General features: G+C 42.1%; 1 long non-coding RNA gene across 1 annotated transcript; it reads right to left on the bottom strand.

The window, feature by feature from the left end:
- Positions 1 to 6,219: 6,219 nt before the first annotated feature.
- Positions 6,220 to 12,153, bottom strand: LOC109368927. The gene is made up of 3 exons (XR_002117430.1): positions 11,973 to 12,153; positions 10,437 to 10,610; positions 6,220 to 6,380 (listed from the first exon to the last, which is right to left on the bottom strand). It is a non-coding gene; the product is annotated as an uncharacterized LOC109368927 (long non-coding RNA).
- Between the last annotated feature and the right edge of the window lie 1,607 nt (positions 12,154 to 13,760).

Genomic DNA, 13,760 nt, shown 5'->3' with positions numbered 1-13,760 from the left:
AAAAAGAAAAAAAAAAAAGATGATCACAGTGAAATAAAAACATGAGTGTGTTAATATAATATATGCAATTCATTATGGTCTGATGAATGATTAGAAGTGACATTCAACTCTGCCCTCTTACTAAGTGTTATTAAATTAATGCTTGAGCTGGGAAATGGAAGAAGGTTGAGATCTAGAGCTCTGTATCTGTGTACTGAGTAAGCAGACATCAAAGGACTTCTCAAGTCAGTTGTGGGTGAGGATTTTGTTTTGGGAGGGAGAGAACAAATCTTCCTTCAAAAGCCAAAAAAAAAGGCAAAGAAAGAATATGCATTTTGCTGACACCAAGCATTTAACTGCAGCAGCCAGAAAACCCAACCAGGGCCAGAAAGGAGGAAACAGTAGAAATGAATAGCAAATGTCCACACTCACTGCATAATCATCACATATATGTGCATATAAATATACAAATGCATATTCAAATACACTTAGCCTACAGATGTTTTCAAAATTAAAAAAAATAAATAACAAGTTTTTATGCTCTGGCAAAAACCTATATTTTCAGATAATTAAGCCTGATTGCTTCCAGAACAGCCTGTTAATAGACTTTCTTTACTTATCAGGGGTCATTTAACATTTGCAGTGCACAAAACATTACCCCAAATCATCAAGCCACTTTGCTCGAACAAGTCTGCTTAAATGGATGACATTATGGATCTGCGCTGAATCACTCCATGGCTCACACTGCCTGATACCAAGGGCACAATTTACCCAGCAGTTTCCACCTTCAGTGCCCTGAATCTCTTTACAGGTGCCTTGAGCTGTCCTGATGTTCACGTGAGAATCCTTCATCTGTGAGGAATTCAAAGATTAGCCAAGGCTGTTTCCCAGATCCTTACAGAAGGAGCCATGACTACAGTGTGCTTAGGTAACATGGGCAGAGTCACTTGGTGAAATCACACCTAGAATCTTTGTACAAGCAAGGTGGGGCTTGGTCTCTTCTACTAGGTAACAGTGATAGGATGAGAGGGAATAGCCTCGAGTTGTGTGTGGGGAGGTTCAGGTTGGGTATTAAGAAAAAATTCTTCTCAGAAAGAGTGGAGAGGCACTGGAATGAGCTTCCCAGAGAGGTGGTGGAGTCACCATCCCTGGAGGTGTTCATGATACATGTAGATGTGAAATGGAAGGGTATGATTTAGTGCACATGATGGGGATGGGTTGATGGCTGGACTGGATGATCTCAGTGGTCTTTTCCAACCTTAATGATCCTATGATTCTATGATTCTGTGACTATGTCATTCTATGTAAGTTTTGTCTCCACATCAGCCCCAGGGGAGGGGACTCCTTCCAAGGCAATGTCACTCTTCGGAGTCTGAAGCTATTTGGAGGAGCTAGCAACTCATACGATCTCTGCTAAGCAGATCCAAAGTCCATAGACCTCAGAAGCCATCCATGGAAGATTTGAAAGAGCGAATTTTTGACTGTGGTCTAATAGATGCTGACTTGAACATGAGGATTTACAGAAACTCTTCATGGTGATGTGGGGCCAGAGCTGCGCTCGAATCCATGGGGATGCCATGCTGGGTGGAGGCTGTGCTTTGTAGCACCTCAGCAGCTGGCAGTTCCCCAGGGCGGATGCCTGCATGCAATAGGAAATGGCCACTTTGTGTAACTATTTCTTCACCGGGTATTGTGGGAGAAGGTATGAAGCTGTGTGATTTCACAAAGACTCTCTCTTGTGAATACGTGAACAGCAGTAATTAAATAATTCTGGATTGTTTCCTGGAGGGGGGGGAAGAATGAAATAATATGCGGACAGACACGTGAGTGCAGCAGTTTGCTTCCTTTCCCACAACCACATTCTTCTCTAATATTCTTGCAACATTGGTGGCAGCAGTGTGTGAATTTCAGGTTGTTTGGTGGTTTTGTCTGAAAGTTGCACAAAATCCCGTCTGTTTTCTGAAATCAACTCATGTCTTAAGTACCTTAATTTGCCAGCTCAGTTCAGCTCTATGGTTTGATTGCACTTGTCAAGCGGAGATCAAAAGTGTCACAGGAATATTAGAAAAAGAAAGAGGTAATGCTTGACTCTAAGGGAGGGCTGTTAAATGAGTAAAGATGGAGAGAAAGGAGGCTAAACTACAGTCATTTCATGCTATTTGAGAACTGCCAACTTTCATCTGCAGATCCCACAGCATTTTGTATTTTCTTTTTTCTGGAAGCATCAGAAAGTAGGATGTTCACTTTTGTAGGCAGAAATGTCTCTCTCTTGCAAGGAAAACAATGAAAATTGATGCATAAATATAAAACAAAACAAAAACAAACGGAAGGTTACAAGAAAAGAGACCAAATCCTCTTCAAACTAACCCTATGAAACTTTATATGTGGAGTTCGGCAGCTTGAAATATGTGATAGTGAAATTAAAATGCCAACTTGGAATTCTGTGGAAATGTGGTATTGATAGGAAATTAAGCTTTTTGAGTATTTCTTGCACTGATATTTAAGAAAGTTCGAGAGAGTTTATTTAGTGCAGTTAAAATGCCAAAGTCTGAGAGTCAATCCAGCTGATGAAACCTTTAAAGTTTGGTTTAAAGTATGCAAAACCAAAACTGAGGAAACGCGATCATGTTTTATTTAAAAACACACACACTACAGTCTCCGGTGAATAAAATAAGCTCAGTGCAAATTGCTTACTTTTGCTACTGCAGCATTGAATTTGTGCATTGGTCTCTGATCCCTCATTCTCCCAGAAGAACTGGAATCTCAACTTGGATGCTTGCAGATGTTTTCAGTGTTTCTGAACATTGACTTCTCATCGTGTTTCCCTCCCAAGCCATTCAGGAGCCCACAGTCCCAGAATGGCTGTAATTCCCTCCCTTAAAGGACAGGTAGCAATTAAAGTGTCATTAAGCTTCAGAACTAAATCTCTTTGAGTTAAAGAGGTCAGACTGCCTATTCCGTGATATTGTGTCTCTGCAGATGCCGTAACACATGAGATCAACCCCCATCCAGAAGGTTTTCTTCATAAGGAGACAGGCATGGCATCTTTTAAAGGAAGGTAATTCTGAGAGAACTGATGAGGTCACTAAAGAAATACTGACACAGTGCATTAGCAAGGGCCAGCCTGATCTGACCTCAGCTGTACCACTGGATATTGTGGGATTGCTTTAAATATCGACCGTTCTTCAGGGAGCAGGAGGTCATGTGTATGTGAGTGGTTTGTGGATGACTGATGCCTGTTGATTTTTGGGGCTGCATGGATCACTTGCAGTGAAAGGCACCACGTGTGATTAAAAGTAACTCCTGAGTAAGTCAGGATTGCTATGGGGTAAAAGGTTATTCAGCCTGACTGAGATTGTCTAGGTGCATTCACATGATTTGTGAAGGCGTCTGGGTTTGAGAGGTAGAGCACAACAACAGCAAGGGCAACTTTAAATTGCCCTAATTACACTTCTCGGAGTGTGTCTATGTTTAGTTAGAAAAGCAAACATGCAATGACAGGTCTTCCTCTTTTCTATTATTCTGGAAGATCACTTGGGCTTGTTCAGCTTGGAGAAGGGTCTGGGAAGAACTCATTGAAGGGAGCCTACATTTAGAGAACATTTTACACGGTCTGATAGTGATAGGACAAGGAGGAGCGGCTTTGAACTAAAACTGGAGAAATTTAGGTTAGATGTTGGGAAGAAATTCTTCACTGGTACAGGTGCCCAGAGAAGCTGCGGGTGCCCCATTCCTGGAGGTGCTCAAGGCCAAGTTGGATGAGCCCTGGGCAGCCTGAGCTGGTGGGGGGCAACCAGCCCATGGCAGAGGTTGGAGCAGGATGGACTTTATGGTCCCTTCCAACCTAAGCCATTCTATGATTCTATGATTCTATGATCACTCAAAATCATCTTGAAGGACCATAAGGAGAATTGTACAGAGGTGCCAAGACCTATATCAACATCTGGAAGCAGCCAGTGTGTTAGAAGGGTCCCAACACTAACTGTTTCACTAAGATTTGCTGCTGTTGTGCCACACAATTTGCCAGGGAAACATGGCCAAAGACATCAAGCACGTTGATTCCACCATAAATTCCTTTATTTGTGTGATAGAGTGACATTATGAAATGTTTTAAGTTCAAGACAATTTTTGCCTTGTGCGGAGAAAAGAATCCCAGCTCTTCTAAGTCAAAGCACATGTGCAATAATAAAAGACAACATAAAGACTCCTCAGAGCTATGGTGATGACCCCACACTGAAGTTCAAGCTCCATTTGGACTGTGCTCCGGACATAGGATTTGAATTTTGGGTGGTCTTGTGTGAAGTCAGAAGTTGGGCTTGGTGATCCTTGATCATGATTCTGTAATTTGTGCAGATCTATTCCAACATGAGTAGCCTATGAATCTATGATTTCTACGTATGAATCCATAGATCAGCCTAAGAGTTGCACAAGAGGTGTTCATGAGCTCAGCATGGCAGGACCCCAGATTCATAGGCTAGCAAATGTTAAAATCATTTTTTACTGCACTTCTCTGATATTTTTTCCCAGTTATTAACAAAGTGGTGCACAATTGCTCCCTTTCCTCACATTATTTAACATTTAATGTGAGCAAGAACTTTCCAAAGGCTTCAGAGGTTGGATTAAACCATCAGGTCTGAATGTCAACCTGGAAGGTTGGAAGTATTCTTGACCGGTGAACAGAAAAAATAAATGGCAAATTCAGTACCTGAAGAACTAGAATAAGTATGGGCTGGAGAATAGGGATTCAGGCTAGAATATGTGGTAGTGTAAAACTTGCTGTGGAGTTGAGAGCTTTCCTTTGCCCTACACAGCTGTGATAGCTCCATATGGTCTGTTACGGAACAGAGTAGCATAAAGAGAGTGTGGGCTACATGTAGCACAAATTAGACATTTTCTTTGGTGAAAGCAGTAAGGAATTGCACTTATTTTTGACACATCGCCTCCATGACTCTTTTATTTTTTCATAACCTCAGCTCTGGGAGAAGTGGGATTGTAGTTCCCAACCTTTGATCTTGAAGAATAAGGTTTCAAATGTGAACTTCCAAAAATCTGAGGAAAAAAATAAGCAAAACAAGACAAAAACAAAACAAAAAACCAAAACCTAAAAACCTTCTTAGTAATATATTTTTTAAACTGATATCGTTAGAGAAGGAAAGTGACTCATGATTTTGAGTGTATGGAGTTGATACTCCATTATAGTGCAAACTTTAAATTGACTCTTTCTCATATGGTACTTCATATGTCTGCAAGTGGAAGTACAGTCATTGTAGATGCAGTGTTAGACTCTGTATGAACCTTGGTAGAAACACAACTTGAATGCAATTGAGATCTGCAGAAAAAGAAGAAAGTGGTAATCCAGAAGAAAAATTCAATTTCACTCCGATCATGGTCCACATCTGACCCCAGATGTCAAACAGGCTGTGTAACAAAACCCAAAATTCAGTGGTCTGTCTACACCCACAAGGGACCCACAGTGGAGAGTGATGGAAAAATTAATTCTATCTGCCTCTAAGAAAGAGGGAAATGCCACTGAGTCAGACATAGCAGAGAAAGGGTCATCACTTATGTCTCTTCGCGCGCTGTCTAACTGGTGCACTTTAGGGCAGGAATCACAGATGTGAACACATCGAGACCTTTCCTGCATCTTTTCTAAGAACAGACAAACAAATGTGCAGCTCTTGCATATCCTGTTACAATTCAGATCATACCTATTTTCTTATCATAAATGCCTGCTTTCTTGTGGTTTTTAATGATGACTGATGGAAATGGATTAGGTGTACTTTCCCAGGCTGGGTGGCTGAGCCCAACATTGGGATATAAGAGCTTGGTGTCTTCATAGAATCATTAAGGTTGGAAAAGACCACTAAGATCATCTAGTCCAACCATCAACCCATCATGATCATGCCCACTAACCATGTCCCTACATGGGGACATCTCACCACAGATGGGATTTTGGTGCAGCTTTGAACAGCACATCACTGGTAGCCTCATCACTAATAATTGGATTCTTGGCCCAATAAGGTTTCCAGCCAAGGAGACCAAACTGCAAACTGCTCAAAGGAAAACCATGCTTTAATGCAGGGAAAGGTGGTTCACATCTCCCCCTGGAGACATCCAACGGCACCTACCTTTCAACTGATCATTAAAAGGGTGTTCAGCCTCCCTTCCCAGGATGAGGTTGCTAGGCACTTAATTATAGATACAAATTGGGAGCTTAAATTAGTCAGGCTAAGTTCCACACCTGGTACTTATTTATTATGAAACATGCTTTCATTATACGTTCACGTATGTTTTTTTCTCCCTGGAGGACTGTTGCTTCCTTTAAGATGCAGGATGGTCGATCGCTGAGGATGAATTGAAGCTGAGTAATCTGGGAGGGTGATGCTGCAGGACTACTGAGCCTGGCAAGTCCACAGAGATTGTGCCAGAGAAATATGTGGAGAAAGAAAAGTATTGTTGAAGGGAGTTATATACAGAGCTGAAGAAAGGCTGCTCTATCTTACAAAAGTTCAGAATCTGGTTTTTTTCCATCCTGGCACAGGATGGAGATACAGGTTCCCTAAATGTTTCTTCGGATAGTTCAAATACTCCTTCCTTCACTTGGCCACTCCAGCTTGTTTTTAAACTTTGCTAGAAATGGCAAAAAAATTCCAAGCAAAGCAACAACAACAAAAAACAACAGTTCACAATGGAAAATAAAATAAACTAAAATTTTCACAGATGCCTACCTCGATTATTTACACTTTTCTCCCAAATATGTAAATCTGTTCCCATAACCCTTTTCCATGATAACCTCAATTTTCATAGAATCATAAAATATCCTGATTCGGGAGGGGGACATAAAGGTCATCGAGTCCAACTCCTTTCAGCTAAGCACCATTTCCCTGACCATGACACAAACAATCAGTGATGTTAAGTATGTTGAGCACCCTGGGGACACGTGGACGCTGCCTGTACATCTCCCTGCGTGGCACTGGACTCTTCACTACTTACTTTCCTCTTTCTCCGGGCTGAAATCAACAGGAAAGTCTGGAATTTGTTCTGGCATAATACTGAGCACAGGAATCTATTTTAGTAATGCTTCGCATATATATCATGCTGTACAGTGTTTTGAAAAATCAAGTTCTAGGTGTTTCCAATAATGTAGCTAAATTGAGTGGACACTTTTGACCTTAAACTCTCCTGTAGTGCAGCTTCTCATCTGTAAAATGGTGGTAACAGCATCTTCCCTTCTCATGGAGTTGTATTTGAATAGTACTCACATGGAGTTGTATTTGAATAGTGCTCAGTAATAGTGTGAAGTATTTTATTCATAGTTTTGCTTGTTTTTTTTTTGCTTACAACTCATATTTGATTGTTTGGTGTGGGTCAAACAACAAAGTATAAAAGTTCTTCTAAGTAAGTGACATTTTTCTATATACAAATGAGAACCAAACTGGTGAGGAAATTACAGAATCCTAATTATGCTTTATGCATATAAATCAGCTGTGAAATCATTTGAAACTCTTGTGTGTTTGGGATCTTTGTCAATGAGGCAGAATAATTATCAACAAGCCTCCATTAAGCCTCACTTTAGAAAGATCTCATTATTAAAAATGAAAACAATTCTGCACTTCAAAGTCAAAATGACTCCCCAGCGGACTGGGCAGATATTAAGGCTTGTAAGCATCAATGTGCATATCTCAAAAAATTAAACTATAATTATTTTGTGTTTAAAATAGGAATTCCCCCCTTTACCTTTTATCAGGGCAAGTAATTTCTGTGACCTAGAAACAAAGTTAAGCTTGGTCAAGTGAGACACAGTACTCAAATAGCCAGTTTAAATGCAATGTCAATAAACATAAAACAAGCGTTGATACAATTCTCAATAATGTGTATTTACAATAAGCATGGCATATTTTATCTTCTCAAGTATCACACCATAAATCCAGTGATAAAAGTTATCAATTTCACTCTTCAATCTGGTTCAATAAACACCAAAAATAGATCAAGAAAGACAGACTGAGAAGAGTTTGGTACAGAGCATCTGCAATGAAATTTTAAATTAAAGGTTCCCATGAACAGATTCCAAACATAAAGAACTACCTTTTGCACAGTTCTTCTCAACACAGAATTGCAACACATTTTTTGATGGAGGTAAATAAACTTTTCCCAATTATAAGCTTGTTGAAACAAGCTTGTAGGGGTGAAGCTCATATAATCATAGAATGGCCTGGGTTGAAAAGGACCATAGTGATCATCTAGTTTCAACCCCCCTGCTATGTGCAGGTCGCCAACCAGCAGACCAGTCTGCCCAGAGCCACATCCAGCCCGGCCTTGAATGCCTCCAGGGATGGGGCATCCACAACCTCCTTGGGCATCCTGTTCCAGTGCGTCACCACCCTCTGTGTAGAAAAACTTCCTCCTAATATCTAACCTAAACCTTCCTTGTCTCAGTTTCAGACCATTCCCCCTTGTCCTATTACTATCCACACTTGTAAAGAGCCATTCCCCCTCCTGTTTATACGCTCCCTTCAAATACTGAAGGCCACAATGAGATCTCCCTTGAGCCTTCTCTTCTCCAAGCTAAAATAAGGGCATGGTCAGTGGGCATGGTGGTGATGGGTTGACACTTGGACTAGATGGCCTTGCTGGTCCTTTCGAATCTTGATGGTTCTATGATCCATGATAACAAGGTCAGAAGGCAGAAGACCCTGCTGCTCGCTTGTTGCTGTATGTGTTCTGGCCTTAATAGACATTTTGGGGTGACACACCCTCACCCTCATACCCTATAAACTGCCCATCAGGATGAGGAGGCACTTCAAGAGCTGCCCCTATAGACACCCAGTGCAGGCAGTGAGAGACCAGGCCTGCATGTGTTAATCTGTTTCCTCCTAACTTTATGAAACCCATCACCCATTTCATAGACAAGCACCAGAGTCCCCCAAAGAGCAATAGAGCCAATATAGGGCTGCAGGTGCAGGATGGGAAGGGGCTGCTCCTGGTTCACAGAGCCCCATGGGGAACTGCTGGTGTCACAGCTCCCTCTGTGGGCTTCTCATCAGATTGGTTACCAGCATCCTCCCTTGGCGGATCCAGCACACTTTCCAAACATGAACCAAACTGTGTGCGTGGTGTGGCAGTATCCCCAGACATATCTTAGGATGGAAGCAGTATTCCTACACTAAGCAGCTGCAGCTACAACGCACAGGAACTGACTGATGGTTAGAAAGAAGATTGTGGCACCATGTCACTTTTTCTATGAGATTTTTGTTTGGTTCTGACAGTAACAGTGCCCCCACTCACTCACAGTGGAGGTGTTACATGAAACTTTGCTCTTTCTATAGAAAATCAGGTGATGGTGGAAAAAAGGGGTGGTTGTAAATAGGTATTTGAAATCAAATATAGGTGCATATAGGCACTTCCTTGTAGACAAATTCCATCTCATATTCCTCAGCCACCTTCTCACTTGAGGGTGGGTTAAAGCAGTGTTTCATCCAGAGACAACATTTGTGGATATGGATGGGGAGGTTTCTGATACAGAGACTTTGTACTATATAAATCACTGCTGAACTGAGCCTGTTCCAGCACTGCTCTGCTGCTCTGCCAAACTTAGCACTCCTTGTGCTCTTGTTGTGACAGATATTGGGACTTAGGCTGGGTATAAAGAAGAGGTTTTTTACAGTAAGGGTGCAGATTGCCCAGAGAGGTGGTGGATGGCCCATCCCTGAAGACACTCAAGGCCAGGATGAATGGAGCTCTGAGCAACCTGATCTAGCTGCAGGTATCCCTGTTCATTACAGGGGAATTGGATTAGATGGCTTTAAGGGTCCCTTCCAACTCCAACAATTCTATGATGAGTTCTCTCCCACCCTCCCAGGCAGACCTGTATCTTTGCTATAATGACTGGGTGATGCTTGTTAACATCATCTGGAGGTGGTGCAAGCTCTGATGCTGCCCTTCTTCTCTGAGCAGGCAGCTCAGAGTAGTGGTGCCCCTCAGTCATGCCAGGCACATCCCTCCTCCTGGACAGAGGTATGATTAGAAAAGAAGCTATAGTCTATCTGGAGAACATGCATCATGAAATGATTGTGTTCCTCTACAAACAATTCTTAAGGGATGGGCAAGTGAATTCACCAGCTACTATGGCCCTGAACTCCACGGTAGGAGATGAACACATTGCCAAGCCAAAGAAACCAGATCCAGTATTTAAACCCTATCCTGCAACAGCTATAACCTCTTTTTTTCAAATGTTGTTTTGTGTGCATCAGAGGAACCTGGGCCAGCCCCATTCAATCTCTACAGATCCCACTGTCATCCACTTGTGCAGAGAGAGGCACGTGGAGCAGACATGCTGATGGCTCTGTCACTGACTTGTACGCCCATGCCTGTGACACATGCTGACCCCTGACCCAGCAGAACAGACCAAAGGGATTCAACATTCCCCTACAATGGCCTCATGTCCCAGGAAGCCTCACCTGATGTAAGGAGCCAGGTCTTCAGAGGACACAGATGCAGGATCAGACTCTCAGCCACTGTGCTACCACAGCCCCTCCTTCAAAGCAGTCCATCCGATTACCCCACTCAGTTACTGTTTAAAGTCTTTAAGTTTGGAGGCATCTTAACACTCCCATTGCAAAGGTCTTTGGCAGCTGCAGCAATCACATTTTAAGCACTTAATTTCATTACTGAATCTAGCCCAAGGGTCTTCTGACTGCGCTCTTTGCCTTGCAAAAATTGATCTGAGATCTTCCTTCCTATCTTGAAGTCAATGTAATTGAGATTTGAAACAACCGGGTTCAGCCTATTAAGAAGCATTAATGCTCCTTGAGGATGAAAGTTCCATTACTTTTACATCTCACAGCTGAAAAAATTCCCTTGTAGCTGTTTATTGACCTGTAAATATGTGGTATAAATGCATCCTTGATGTAAAGAAAGCAGAAAGGCAGGTATGACATTTCTCCCTGAGGCAGCCACCACAGCTTAAAATATCTTATCTACAGGAAAAGGAGCTAGAGAAACCTAATCACTGCTTAATTTACTTATAGCCAGACAAAAAAAGACCACTCAGCAACTGCACTTGGCACTCTACCCCTAACGTCTGCCCAGCAAGGGCTGCAACTGATTATCATTATCAGGTGCACTAACAAGCGTTGCACAACTAAGAAGGAAGTAATTGGGTTGCATGGTCATTTCTGTCAAGTTGGCATTGTTTTCTAATCAAGAAGCCCTATGCTAAATAAAGCATTTGGGGCAACAAAAAAATCCCTCATCATCACCAGAAAAAAAAAAAAGGCGTTCCAAAGGTGATAATGTTTCTTTTGGTCCTGAATTAACCTGCAGTCTAACATAACATACGAGCCCTGATGTGAATGCAGAGATTATATTGATTAGCCAGATTGGAAAGGGTAATAGGAAGTAGGAAATTAACATTCAGACAGTAGTTAAAGCAAAGAGCTGGAGGAGAAAGTGGAGATGCAGAGATGCACTCCCTCTCCCTGACATATCCCTCTTCTAATTACATTTAGCTAATCCGTTCAATTAACATTGATGAATTTTATGATGAAAAGCATAATGAATCCATTAAACACAAAACAAGTATTGGCATAAACCCTTTTCACCCCAGGAAGTGAATTATATCAGGAGGTCTACAGCAATTTACTAATAAAGTGATCTAATGATGAAAAGAAGCCATTCATTTTGTGGCCAGTTAAGACTCAGTCTCGTGGCGGCGGGATCCTCCAGACTCAATGCTGACGCTAAGGAACTCGCTCCTCTCCTAAATCACAGCAACTGGCAGTGAAATTGGGCCAACAGAGCACATCCCTGGCTGCTACCTAATCAAAGCATTGAGCCCACTTTGCCAGTATCCCTCATCCCCTGCCAGACTCTTCTGTAAAAGCCGATTTGTTTAGCAGTTACTCACTGCTTTATAATTCATAGACTCCCGAAAGTTTTAACGTTCTCCCTACGGAAGCAGTGAGGGGGAAGCACGGATGGAGACAACGACTTACGAGGCACAAATACCCGCTGTAACACCATCTCCTTTGCGATGTGCGCGTTACATTTCTATCATGCGCGCTCTAAATTTATATGTCATGCATTCCCTTAACAAGACTATTCATACAACTATGATAAATAGGGCCATAATCTGCAGCGATTTCAATCCTTCTGTATGCCAGCAGGAGTCTCTTAGCAACGGTTGCCAGGGGCAACACCAGCATCCCGCATCTTTTGTCGGATTCAATGGCAACCAAGCTTCCAGGCTTACGGTGGAGTCTCCAGCTATACCCTGGAGAGCACAAAGTCTCCCTTCCCCCTCCCACCAACCTGTGCTATGGGGAGCGACACTGCATGGCGCATAAGACTCAGCAGTTATTAAAAAATATCAATTCAGCATGATCCAAACATGGACACAATGTGTATCCTTCTGTCTTCTGTCTTCTGTCACACAAAAGGGCTGTTCACTTGTTTTGTGAGAACCCAGCAGCCCTGCCCTTTCCTCAGCCTGCTTACCATTCACAACACTGTCTTTAAAGTGGGTTAGGGAACCTCCATAGAGCGGGACAAAGAAAGCAAGAAACCCCTTTATAGGTTCCCCGAGGAGATGTGTCACCAAGGCACTCTCAGAGCCACATGCAATGTGTGTGCCTGCAAGTACAGCCGTGATCTTAACACTCCTTTGATTTTTTATTGTGGTGATAGCCTCATGTCGTCTCCTAACTGCTTAGCTTCCCCTGCAAGAGGAGTTGTTACATTTGATCTTCTTTTACATGCTGTGATTTCCTGTCCTTCTCAAGCAGGATTCTCCAGATCATATAGTGTTTCTTAATGGTCTTCTGGATTAAAGGAGAAAAGGAAAACCTGGTAAAATCCCTCTGAAAAAACTGATGGGAGCTCTATGCAAATCAAATCAAAGTGTATTGAGCAATGCCAGCTTTAATGATGACATCTGTGATACAGGTTGAGAAGGGTACTGGGCTGCTTCTTCCTCAGGGAATATATGAATTTTTCATCCCAAATCAACTACTGAGTTTTTCTTCCCACTGCAGTCCTTAAGGCTGTCAGACACCTCAGCCTAAAGCCCTCATTCTTAGGCCATTGACACCTCAGTCTTAAAAAAAAGCCCTGAAAATAAATTTACCTCTTGTCTGAAAATTAGCATCAAAAGGGATTACCCTGGAATCACATCATATTTTGATCAATGGCAAACTTTTCTTCTTTATAAAATAATTCCAGCACTTTTCACATACCTTTTCCTCATTTGCATTTAAATTACTTCATTAGGTGGCATGCCATTTTCACTGCGTTCTATTTGTCTTCTAGGAATAATTTCTCCCTTTTCCCTTTCAAACTTGCAAAATTTGCAAGTTTAACCCAAGGCCCACATTGGAGCAATGCTTAGATACCGGCCAAAAAAGTTAAAACGTGGGTGACTGTCTTTCCTACAAGCAGCCACACAGCTGTCAGATCAGTAGAGGAGATGAAATATTATTTGCCATAATACTTTGGCACCAGCGGTTGATTTATGGATCCTATGTCAGATGTAGATTTGAATTTTCTTGTTTATCCTACAGTTGAATCATGATTGTCTTGTTGCTCCCTCCCATGAGAGCCAGTCAGGTATTTCAAGCTTATATTATATTTGCTGGACCAGGAATCATTCTGTTCAGCTTAAAATTAGCACTGCTTGCACAGCCGCTGTATGTTTCAGCCTCATAGCCCTGATCAGACCTTCAGGATACAGCAGGGAGCCTAAAAGCTGCTCTTCACAGCTTTCAGAGGCTTTTAGGTGAGGAATC

This window comes from Meleagris gallopavo, chromosome 1, assembly GCF_000146605.3.
Source record: "Meleagris gallopavo isolate NT-WF06-2002-E0010 breed Aviagen turkey brand Nicholas breeding stock chromosome 1, Turkey_5.1, whole genome shotgun sequence".
NCBI lineage: Eukaryota > Metazoa > Chordata > Aves > Galliformes > Phasianidae > Meleagris > Meleagris gallopavo.
The sequence above is the reverse complement of the archived record's forward strand: the minus strand, read 5'-3'. Positions and strand labels throughout refer to the sequence as shown.